Source organism: Cervus canadensis, chromosome 2, assembly GCF_019320065.1.
Source record: "Cervus canadensis isolate Bull #8, Minnesota chromosome 2, ASM1932006v1, whole genome shotgun sequence".
In the NCBI taxonomy this organism is placed as follows: Eukaryota; Metazoa; Chordata; class Mammalia; order Artiodactyla; family Cervidae; genus Cervus; species Cervus canadensis.
The window spans coordinates 90001022-90013723 of NC_057387.1; the positions used below are offsets into that span (position 1 = coordinate 90001022).

At 38.3% G+C, this 12702-nt stretch overlaps 1 protein-coding gene across 8 annotated transcripts in view; it reads left to right on the top strand.

Moving 5' to 3' along the window:
• EPS15 (epidermal growth factor receptor pathway substrate 15) overlaps positions 1–12702 on the top strand; it is a 139510-nt gene that overhangs the window by 66824 nt on the left and 59984 nt on the right. The window lies entirely within an intron of this gene.

A 12702-nucleotide genomic window follows, 5' to 3' on the forward strand; every position in this document is an offset into this window, starting at 1 on the left:
GTGAACATTGGGGTAAATGTGTCTTTTAGAATTATGGTTTTCTGAGGGTATATGCCCAGTAAGTGGGATTGCTGGGTCCTATGGTAGTTTTATTCCTAGTTTCTTGAGAAACCTCCATGCTGTTCTCCATAGTGGCTGTATCAGTTTATATTCCCACCACTGTGCAAGAGGGTTCCCTGTTCTCCACATCCTCTCTAGCATTTATTTTTTGCAGATATTTTGATGATGGCAATTCTGACCAGAGTGAGGTGATACCTCATTGTAGTTTTGACTTGGCATTTCTCTAATAATAAACAATTTTGAATATCTTTTCAAGTGTCTATTAGCCATCTGCATGTCTTCTTTGGAGCAATGTCTGTTTAGGTCTTCCTCCCATTTTTTGATTGGGTTGTTTGATTTTCTGACATTGAGCTTCATGAGCTGCTTGTATATTTTGGAGATTAATCCTTTGTCACTTGCTTCATTTGCAGTTCTCCCATTCTGAGTTGTCTTTTCATCTTATTTATGGTTTTCTTTGTTGTGCAGAAGCTTTTAAGTTTAGTTAGGTCCCACTTATTTATATTTGTTGTTATTTACATTACTCTAGGAGGTGGGTCACAGAGGATCTTGCTATGATTTATGACATAGAGTCTTTTGCCTATGTTTTCCTCTAAGAGTTTTATAGTTTTTGGTCTTAAATTTAGGTCTTTAATCCATTTTGAGTTTAGCTTTGTGTATGGTGTTAGGAAGTATTCTGATTTCATTCTTTTACATGTAGCTGCCAGTTTTCTTAGCACCACTTACTGAAGAGACTTGTGTTCTCCATTGTATATTCTTGCCTCCTTTGTCAAAAATAAGGTGTCCATAGACGCATGGGTTTATTTCTGGGCTTTCTGTCTTGTTCCATTGGTCTATATTTCTGTTTTTGTGCCAGTACCATACTGTCTTGATGGCTGTAGCTTTGTAGTATAGTCTGAAGTCAGGAAAGTCTATTCCACCAGCTCCTCTTTCTTTCTCAAGATCGCTTTGACCTGTTTTGGGGACAGCTCAGACTCTAATCTGGCCCTGCTCCTGTGTGTTCTTGCCTCCAGTGTCCACAGCTGCTAGAGCTAGGCGTTTTCTTTTGTGGGAACACTCATTGTCCTTTTATATATGCCATAGACACAGAGTCTACGCAGTTGATCGTGTGGACTTATCTGCAGTTTATACTGCTGGTGGAAAGGTTTTTGATCCTCTTTAGCCATTCTGGTCCTGGAGCTCAATTGTGGTTTTTTTTTTTTTTTTTTATTAGTTGGAGGCTAATTACTTCACAACATTTCAGTGGGTTTTGTCATACATTGATATGAATCAGCCATAGATTTACACGTATTCCCCATCCCGATCCCCCCTCCCACCTCCCTCTCCACCCGATTCCTCTGGGTCTTCCCAGTGCACCAGGCCCGAGCACTTGTCTCATGCATCCCACCTGGGCTGGTGATCTGTTTCACCATAGATAGTATGGTGATACTATCAATTGTGGTTTTATCCTTACTTCTGCATGTGGGTCATCCATGGGAGTTTGCTCCTGAGGCATCCCTGGAGGACTCGGGTCTGCCCCAGTGAGGAATGGGCATGGAGATGTCATGGCTGTTTGGATCACAGGAACCCTGGCAGCTCATGGACACCAGTAGCCACGGGCTCAAGAGATATGGCACTGTTAGGGTGTTTTCCTAGCATCTGGCTACTCTGCCCCAGTGAGGACCGAATGTGGAGGTGGCACGGCTGCTTGGATTGCAGGGACCCTAGTGGTGCCAGGTGTGCAGTGAAGCCAGTTGGCCACAGGCATGGAAAATATGCTGCTCATAGAATCCTTTTCTAACCTCTGCCAGCTGGTGTTCGAAGGCCTCTCTGGCTGGTCCTTCTCTATGGCTCCGTGTGTCTGTCACTGTTAGGACCACCGTCTCTGGGGTCTGTCTCTATTGGTCAGCTGCCGGTGTTTGCATGTGGAGAGAGAGAGGCTACAGTGATGGGCTCCATCCCCTCCCTGTGACTCAGCAGTAGCATCATGCCCCCTCCATGGCTTCCTGGCTTTCCTCCAAAGACATTCCCTGCCACACTCTCCTCTTCCTCATCTCCTCAGGCCATCTCCCTGTGGTCAACAGCAGTGCTTGTCCTGGAATTGCTGTCCCATCTCTATTCTCCATCTCCCAGTCACCATGCATTCTGGTGGACGTGCATCCCCATCCAGGGTATGTAGGGCCATGGCACAGATTGTCTGTGTCATTCTCACTCCATTCAGACGGTTACAGATCACCTTCCCTGTCCAACAGCCTCAAATGCTTCCCTTCTGTCCCAACCACTTGCCCTGATGTGGGGATCTCAACCCTGGTTCAGCTCCCCAGCCCCCCAGGTACAGATTGGTCCTGTTCATTATCTTCCTCTGTTTCCCTTCCGTCCTTCATTCTACCATGTTTTGCATGGATCTGTGTATTCCTTTCCGATGGTCAGGGACTCCTGCTAGCTCTCAGCTGATTGCTCTGCAAGATCTTCTGCATCTGAAGATGTATTCCTGATGCATCCATGGAGAGAGATGTACTCCACTCCACCTACTTCTCTGCCTTGTCTCCCTTGGGCACTTTTTTTAAATGTGAGTGTTTAGTTTTGACATATCTGCCTTCTACTGAATTCTATCAGATTCTCATTTCCAGCTCAAAAAAGTGAGCCTTTGCCTATTACATAAAGCTTCTACTGTTGGAATCCTAGAAAGTAAAACACAAATAAAAACAAACCCTTGGAGATTACATAATCCAATTTCTTTCTTACTCTTTGGGAAAAAAAGTCATACATCAGGTCAGCAACAGTGCTGACTGGCACCCAAACCTGGTTGTATAAGTTCTAGTTCTGCATTTTTCCTCTTATATAATATAGCTTTTCATTAAGATTTAGAACATTTTTACTTCGGTTTGAAAAAAATAAACATTGGATTAGTCTTACTGGTGTATAGACTGCATTTTCATATGGTCTATAAGTGGCCCATTAGCATTTTTGCTTGTGTTATGAGAAATGTGCATTGAATGGTAGCTAGATTTGAAAATACTTGTCATCTATGCCTCTCAAGCCTGTGAAAATAGACACATAACCCAATATTCTAGGGCTTGCTCGGTTTCAACAGTAGTTATTTTACATATGGAAAATCTTTGTAGTGAGTTTTAATAGGAAGTAGAGCATTGTACATTAAATGTTCTTGCTAGTACAAACTTTTGTAATATTAATTACATTTTGATAAACTGAGCTTTCACTACTTCTAGTTACCATAATGTTAAGTTGTACTGTCAGTCTTGTATGGTGAATTACAGCTAATCACAAAAAAGAACATACGTAACATTTTATGACTGTCTTATTAAGAAAATCATAGAGCCTCAAAACCATATTAAGTTTTAAATTATAGTCACATTTTATAAATCTGAAATACATTTATACTTGATTTGACACTTGGGAAAATATTTTCCCTAGGCTTTTACTTTAGGTGAGAACTACAGTGTAGGCAAACTTCCATCATCTGTCAACTTCAGTAATGTCATAATAAGAGCCATTTACCCCTGCTGAAATTACACTTGTTAAAATTCAGTTTGGTAAATGGTATTAGGTCACTTCCACCAAACCTTTGAGATATTACATTATAAAGCTTGGCTTCTGTTACTGTGAATAACAGTTCTTTCTGTGCAGTGGTATTACTCTATAGCCTTTGAATCAAATCTTTTATTAATATGTCAGACTGTGATGTGTATAACTACTAAACAGGAAAAAAGAATTTAAACAGATTTTGTTGTGACTTTTACTAAATTGTTATGTGACAAGAGATTTGCCTTCTTATTTATTTGGTTTTCAGATGAAGATACTTAATTTTAGTCCAGGGACCAAATCTGCAAATAAACAACATACATAATATGAAATTGTAATGAGTGTGTAATGAATACGTTGCTTTAAAAGATTTTTTTCCCCAGTGGTGGTTATAATACATAGTCATTAAAATTTGGAAAATATAGAAAAGCGTAATGAAGAAAGAAATATGTTTCTTAGAATAATAATTTGTTTTGAGCATTGAAAATCAATGGAGATGTAAAAAACTATTAATTTATATAACCTCAAGAGTTGGTTAGGTAAAGAATGTTCTTTGATATCAGTCAGAAAATGAGATGTTGTTTTCTTCTCTAGTTCACCAAATTGTTTCTAGTTGAAAATATAGGACATTGGTAGCTTGAAGCAGTATGACTTTTTGTCAGCTGTTTCTTCACATTTTTTATACAATTCCTTCAGCACTTGCTGTATTGGAATTTAATTATATCAATCAGCTTAAATTAGTATAATATTTTTAACTTATGGGAAAGCAGTTGTCACAGTAATCTAATACCTGGATCTCTCACCTGAACTGAACACCTGTGTTTTTCATTACCCAACTAGTATTTTCATCTGATCATTCAGTAGGACATAACTTCATAAGCTTGCCCTGACCACTGTGCTAGTGTCTTTTATTTCCCTTTCTCAGTGACATCACCACTTCCTGTAACTCAAGCTAGAAACCCGAGATTTATCTTCTCATTTTTCTTCTTTTATTTTTGAAATGTTTCTTGAGACCTTTCCTACCTTTTCTTGTCCTTTGCCTGATCAACTCCTCCTCATCCTTCAGATCTTACCTTAGATAACATTTTCACTGGAAGGGAAAGCCATCTCTTGACTACTTTACCTCTCAACCCCTATACCTACCAAATCTTACTTAAGAGCTTATCTTACATAGTTTTAAAATTTACACTTGTCATAGCATTTACCATGCTTCATTATAACTGTCTGTTTTATTTGGATACCTCACTAGAGTGTGTGCTTCTTAATCGTAGGGACTGTGTGCTTGTTCACTGTTAACCCCTGCTGCTTAGCTTATATGACTGAACTGGGAGTGGATGCTTAGTCATGTTCAACTCTTTGCAACCCCATGGACTGTAGCCTGCCAGCCTCCTCTGACCTTGAGATTTCCAGACAAGAGTACAGGAATGGGTTGCTATTTCCTTCTCCAGGGGATCTTCCCAACCCAGGGATCGAACCCCCTTTTCCAGCACTTTACCACTGAGCTACTGGGTATGTAATAGATACCATGTATATCAATAAAATAGGTACCATATATATATGTGTGTGTGTGCATTAGTTGCTCAGTCATGTTTGACTTTGTAAACCCCATGGGCTATATGTAGCCTGCCAGGTTCCTCCGTCCATGAGATTTCCAGACGAGAATACTGGAGTGGGTTGCCATTCCCTTCTCCAGGGAATCTTCCTGACCCAGGGATCGAACCTGTGTTTTCATACATTGTGGGCGGGCTCTACCATCTGAGCCACCAAGGAAGCCCATATGTGTGTGTGTATATATATATATGTATATACATATAGAGAGACGTAGCTTATTGATAAGTATATAGAGAAAATAATTTGTTCAGTATTGTTAAAATCAGTCCTGTCCTTTCTGCTTTTTCTGTGTTAGAATTAGCCTTTACCTCTTAACCTGGATCATTGCTATAACCTCCTAATCAACTGTGTGCTTTGAGTCTCTCCTTCATTCCTTGAGACTGTCCTTCTTCCACCTGATACAGAAAGTACAACCAGGATCCCTTAGTGACTCCAACTCCCCAGCATGATCCATCTCACTTTTCTGAGTATGGCATAAAGTCTTTTCCTTTGTGGTGTTCTTTTGGCATCCTGACCATTCTTTTGTCTTCACTACTTCCACAGTAAACCTCCTAGAACAGATATTGTGTGTTTGCTCTTGGCCCCTCTCTCAGTGGTCAACATAATGCTTTAATCTGCCATTTCAGTTTCATTCCTCTTCTCGAGCCATATGGTGGGTGGGCTTATTACCTCTCAGTTCAACATGCCACCAGTTTTTATTCTTCTGTGCCTGTGACGTTACTGTTTCCCTTTGTCGGAGCACACCTTTACCTTGTAAACTTTATTCCCGCTTTAAGGCAGGCCCAGCTTAAATATCATCTTTGTCAAACCCTTCCTGAAACCTTGATTGCTAGTTCTTTTTTCCTTTCTACTTAGAGAGTCTTCATTCTTTTAGAATAGTACTCACCACATTTTAATGTGATCTTTTTTTTAATATATCCTTTTTTAAAAAAATTTGAACTCCTTCAGGGTAGGGGTCTGTGTCTTATTCATTTGGATATGTCTAGAAATTAATGCACACAGTGCCCGACACTGCAAAATTTTGGTACAGGTTGAATAAATCAAAGAATATTATAAATATTAAGTAATTTCCGGACTTAATTCCTGAAAAGCTTATGGCAGGCTAGAAACCATCCCTAAAAGATGAAATAAAGCAAAGGATCTTCTGAATAATAGTTTATTTTGAAGACTATAAAAGAAGATTTTATAGACAAAAGGGATTTTAATTTTCACAGGAACATTAAGGTTAATAGACTGTTTTTTTCCTATTTGCCAATCTGTTGTGTTAGGGATTTCCTTTGAGAATCTGAAGAAGGCTGTTAGACTCTACCTCCAGAAAAAAAAGAACATATTTATCCATGCACACCATCTTGCATTTGTTTCAGGAGTTCCTAGACCCTTAAAAGCTATCCATGAACCAATTTTTAAGAACCCTTGCTCTGAAAGTAAAGTGGCTCAAATGTAGAAGGTCTTGGCAATGAAAGGTGAAACATACCAAGAAATTGTTTCAGTCACTTAGTGTGGTGGTGGTGGATTATGCTGAGGCAAGAGTTAATATTTATTTGTCTTCTCCCAGCTTTTACTTCCTTCCTGTCTCTGTCTTTTTAGCAAGAACATCAGGAAGTAGAAGCTACATCCTGTCAGGCCAGTTTGTTGATCTCCGGCCAGTAAACAGGATAGATGATTACAATAGTAGTTATTAGGCATTGTGCTACGCCTGCTTAAGTTCTCCTATTTCATTCTTGCAACATCACTGAAGGGTGAGCAGTCTTATCCTGATTTTTCAGATGAGGAATGCACAGCTTTTCTAAGAAGTTTTCCTTGATATCCGCTTCAGGCCAGAGAATACTTAATATCCTTCTCTCAGAATACTTTGGATACCGAATTATATGTCTTTCCCCAGTAGTCTCTGAGCTCTGTGTGACAGTACCAACTATCTCTTATAATTTCTAATTAGTCAATATAGTGTATATTTCAGAACATGGGTGTTCTAACCAGGTTGCCTGGGTTGATTCCTGACATGACTTAGACAAGTTACTTAACTATCTGTGCCTCAGTTTCTTCATCTGTAAAATGAAAATATGAATAATACCATGTAAAATGCCTAGTACAGTTCCTGGAACATGGTAAATTCTCAGTGCTTGTTAGTAATCGTCATCATCATCATCCCCAAAACCTAGCTCGGTGCCTAGAGCACAGCATTCACTGAAAGGTGCTAGGCAGACGTTGGTTGGAGTGATGGAATGAGCAGTTGCTTCCCTAGTTGGAGAGAAACAGTGTAGCTGGGCAGCCAGAATCTGTGTCCCTAAATGTATAGATCTCTGCCTCAATCATACATAGGAGCTGATTTTTTAAAAGTATTTTGGGCACTATTAGCATGTGGCTTGACTTTTTAAAAAAATTATGTTTTTGGTTTAGTTCAGTTTAAATACTGTGAGAAAACATTAGCTCTGGAGAGAGCATTGCTTATATTATTGAATCTGGAATTCTTTTGCTTGTAAAATCCAATCTGATCTGTTTCTGGCCCCGTGGTACTGTTACTAGAAGGTCTCAGTTGTGACTACCTCAACAGTCCATTAGTGATTGAGTCATCACTAATGTTGTAGCATCTAAGTTGTAGCGTTTGTTTGTTTGGCAGTAAGGAGAGGCACCTTAATTTGTATTCACATAAAGTATATGGCTCATCATTTAAAACCTCTGCCTAGGGAAACTTCTCTTTTTTGAAACCCTTCTTGCTCAAGTCTGAGTCTGTGTTAATATGGCAGCCACGAGCTGCATGTGGCTATTGAGCCCTTGAAATATGGGTAATCCAAATTAAGATGTGCTATTAGTATCAAATATACTGGATTTCAAAAGAAGAATGTGAATTTTTTTATATCTTGGATTAAATAAAACATATTAAAATAAATTTCACTTGTTTCTTTTTACTTTTTAATATAGAGCTATTAGACCATTTAAAATTACGTGTGTGGCTTATATTTCTCTTGGACCTCTGCTCTGAACCTGTTGTTTGCTATAGAAATGACATTTTACTTGCTTGCATTATTTTCTGAAACTGATAGCTTATTAAGGGGAAGTTAGGTCTTTTAAGAGCAGCACATTTTAGAAAATATGTTTCAGTTTGTTTTGGGGAAATGAAAATGTCTACCAAGAAATTTCAGATCCTGAAGGATTTAGGAGTCAGTCTCTACCAACATATTTAAGTTCTAACTACCATCACTCTGGATGCTTGATTCAATTCAGTTCAGTCACTCAGTCGTGTCTGACTCTTTGCGACCCTATGGACTGCAGCACAACAGGCCTGTTCATCACCAGCTCCTGGAGCTTGCTCAAACTCATGAACATTGAGTTGGTGATGCCATCCAACCAACTCATCCTCTGTTTCCCCTTCTCCTCCTACCTTCAGTCTTTCCCAGCATCAGGGTCTTTTCCACTGAGTCAGTTCTTTGCATCAGGTAGCCAAAGTATTGGAGCTTCAGCTTCAGCATCAGTCCTTCCAGTGAATACCCAGGACTGATCTCCTTTAGGATGGACTGGTTGGATCTCCTTGCAGTCCAAGGGACTCTCAAGAGTCTTCTCCAACACCACATTTCAAAAGCATCAATTCTTTGGCACTTAGCCTTCTTTATGGTTGAAGTCTCACATCCATACATGACTACTGGAAAAACTGTAGCTTTGACTAGACGGACCTTTGTCGGCAAAGTAATGTCTCTGCTTTTTAATATGCTGTCTAGGTTGATCATGGTTTTTCTTCCAAGGAGCAGGCATCTTTTAATTTCATGGCTTCAGTCACCATCTGCAGTGATTTTAGAACCCAAGAAAATAAAGTCTGTCACTGTTTCCATTGTTTCCCCATCTGTTTGCCGTGAAGTGATTAGGTGCTTGATTAGAACTTTCCAAAAAGCCAGTAAATTTTATGCTCTTATGCTAGTAAATTGGATGATGATGATGATTGCTGGCGTTTACTAAGCACGTATTGTGTACTAAGCATTGTGCTGAAGTACTTCTAGGTGGAATATAAATTAATAATCTCATCAACTTTATTATCCATTGTTCTCTTTAAGAAAATTAAGTCCTAGTCTTACATTTCTTTTCTTTGAGTTTTTTCATCTCATTTTATCCTGCTAGGCAAGTAGAATAAATTAATTATTTGGACTTTGCAAAATAAACTTTCTTTTCTCCTTTAAAAGAATATGAATCATCTAGATTTGGAATCTTTCACTGACAGGGCAGTGGTCATGTGAGCCACACTCCAAAGTTTGTGTTTTTTCCTGTCTCCAGTTGGCCTTTCCTTTCAACAGTCTTTGTCAATGAATACATTTGGACTTACTTTTCAAAACTAAAACTCATTTAAAAAAGCCAGCCTCTTAAAACTAGGAAGTTTTGTTTTTTCCCCATAGGATCAAATGCACTTAAGTTTTTATAACAATTATCTTAACAGTTTTATCATTAATGGCTATTTTTGTTTTCCCAGCAAACTATAAGTAGGGGGCCAAGTTTAATCTTGTTTGGTATATAGTAGATACTCAGTGGGCTTCCCTGGTGGCTCAGCTGGTCAAACAGGAGACCCCTGTTTGATTCCTGGGTTGGGAAGTTCCCCTGGAGAGGGGCTAGGCTATCCACTCCAGTATTCTGGCTTCTCTGGTGGCGCAGACAGTAAAGAATCCGCCTGCAATACGGGAGACCTGGGTTCTGTCCCTGGGTTGAGAAGATCCCCTGAAAGAGGGCATGGCAACCCACCCCAGTATTCTTGCCTGGAGAATCCCCATGGACAGAGGAGCCTGCAAGACTGCAGTCCATGGGGTTGCAAAGAGTCGGACACGACTGAGCGACTAAGCACAATATAGCACAGATACTCAATAGCTGTTTGTTGAAAGAATTAAAATAATACATAGTTGTATAGTGATTATATATTTAAGGCAAAGAGAAATTAACAATTTAAGGTACAAATCATTGTCTTTAGTCTCAAACTTTAAGTTTTTATCAACTAGATATGAATTCTTAGAGTCTTAACTTTCAGAGTGGTTTGAATTACAAGCCAAGACTTTCTTATCAACTGTCTGCAGTTGTTACTCTAATCCAGCTCAAGACTTCTGACAGTTCCCAAGATAAGCAGAGTCAGAGTGTTCTGTTGCCTTTCTAGCAACTGTCATCAGCTTTCTCAATAATAAGAGCCTCTGCTTCCTCTCTTTCCCAATAGAGCAGAAACCAGCAGAGAAAGAAGAGCTATGTTGTTTAATGCCATTCAGGAGTTCAGAAAAGCACAACACAGATCTTTGGGGACTCACTTTGTCTGCCTATATTAAAAATCTGTGTGTCTTTACCTAGTACTGAAGTTTTTTTATAATCATAACCTGATCTACCATTACAGCTTTATTTACCGCACATAACCCTCCATCTTAGATTAATTAATCTGTTATCTAGAGTTTTCTCATCTCTGTGCTTTCCTTTTTATTAACCTTTTTTATTGTGGTAAAATATGCATAGCAAAAAGTTAACCGTTTTAAAGCCATTTTCAGGCGTACAGACCAGTGGTATGGATGTGTTTGCACTGTTATGCGGCTGTCACCACTGTGTGTATTTATCATTTGGTATTTCACCAGGAACTATGCCAGCCTGGGAATCTCCAATACTTTATCACCCAAACTGAATGGTTTAATTGGACTTGATACCAACTTAACTTCAATTGTATACAAAATCCTGCTTCTGTAAAATCTAATTCATGTTGTTGTTTTCTATTAATTCCAAATAAAGGCATCTTAGATAAAGTTTGTAACTACCTTGGCTTTGATCAGGGGCCCTATCTTGAGGTAATTCCTGTGATTATGAGGTGGGAAGCTATGATTGGTTGAGCTTTGGTTGGAAACTAATCACTGGCTAATTATTATTCAGAGAGGTTAAAAAGATGAAAAAGATGATATGTTCTGTTGGAACTGTACGGGTAGAAAGATAATAGGGAGAGAGGAGCAGTCTCCTAAGATCGCTGAGTCCTCGAAGAAGGGCAGGTCAGCTAGAACAAGGAGCTGTTACTTCAGTGGTTTAACAAGGATGACTATGATGGAGCCAGTATTTGAATTTTGGACTATTTTACTCCAAGTCTTATGCTTTGAAAACCATATAATGAGTTTCTAAATGTAGACAGTAGTTATTTTGAGTATTTAGACAACATCAGTGTTTTATAAACTTTCTGGTATCCCATGATTCTGTTTAACAAATTTAAAAATTACTCCATCTATATTATTTAAAATTCTAAGTAATATTAATATTATAGATAAAACCAAATCAGCATAGGCTCAGTGCCTACTTTTTTCTTAATTACATGCTATCTTGTGCATTTCACTGTACAGATCTTAAGATGGTAGAGATATCAGCATCTGCAGAGTGAAAAATAATACTGAAGCTCTGAATAGTTGTATGACCTAATCAGAGTCAGAAAAACCATTTCGTGGCAGAGCCAGATTAGAATCCAAGCCTCCAGTCCTTGGACGGATGTTTGACTACTTGATCATAAGTTTATGCAGTTATAAACTTCAGATTCTGAAAGCTTAGCTTGTATTTTGCTTTTCTTGCTGGTTCAGATTCCAGGTTCCGTCAACCTTTGAAACACTAGGAAGCTCTTTTTCTGGCCTTTCTTTACAGCTTTGATATTTGTGGATTCTTCAAGATGTGCTATAATCTTGGGAGTAAATAGGGCCAGAGAGATAGTCTAAAATGGAGGGTGTGTAGGATCGTTTCCCTTTTTCAGAAGTTGCTAAGGTGAAGGCAGTAGCTTTTCCCGACGTCTAAGATAAGCCACAAGATACTCACACACCTGTCTTTGAGATATGTATGTCTTATCCACATGTATTGATGGACTCCTTAGGAAACTGCATCTAAACATCTTTTTATTGTGGCACAGAGTCTTAAAAATAATTAAAATTTTAAATTACTAGTGTTAAACAGAATGCTTGGATGTTCTTGTATTGACTATGTATTCATCACCTTTAGAAAAATACACCTGTTGTTTGAGAGGAGAATGTAAGGAATATGGCCTGCCATCGTTAGTGTATCTAAAGTGTGTTTACATATTTTTAGTTGCCTGAAATGAGAAAGATAGTTATAGAGGTTAAATGCCTGTGGAATACCACAGAATAACAATTTGGTATCTCTGAAATTATCATCTAAATTAATGAGAAAATTATTTGATTTTCAGTCTGGTTTTAGGAAAGATTTTCATTCATTAATTTTTAAAAAATTTATTTAGTTTTAATTGAAGGGTAATTACTTTACAGTATTGTGTTGGTTTCTACCAAACATCAACATGAATCAGTCATAGGTTTGGTATAGAAAGTACTGTAACTGGTCATTTTATTCTTTTTAAAGTTTTCTGTTCAGTAATTATACTACTTGATTTCGATAATAAAATGAGTTATATTATGAGACCAGAATTTGACTAGATAAATATGGACTGAAAGTTAAATTTAATTGATCTCAGAATAAAGAGAAATTTTTAATCCCTAAAAATTCCTATATTTTTATTTAGTTGGGAATGGT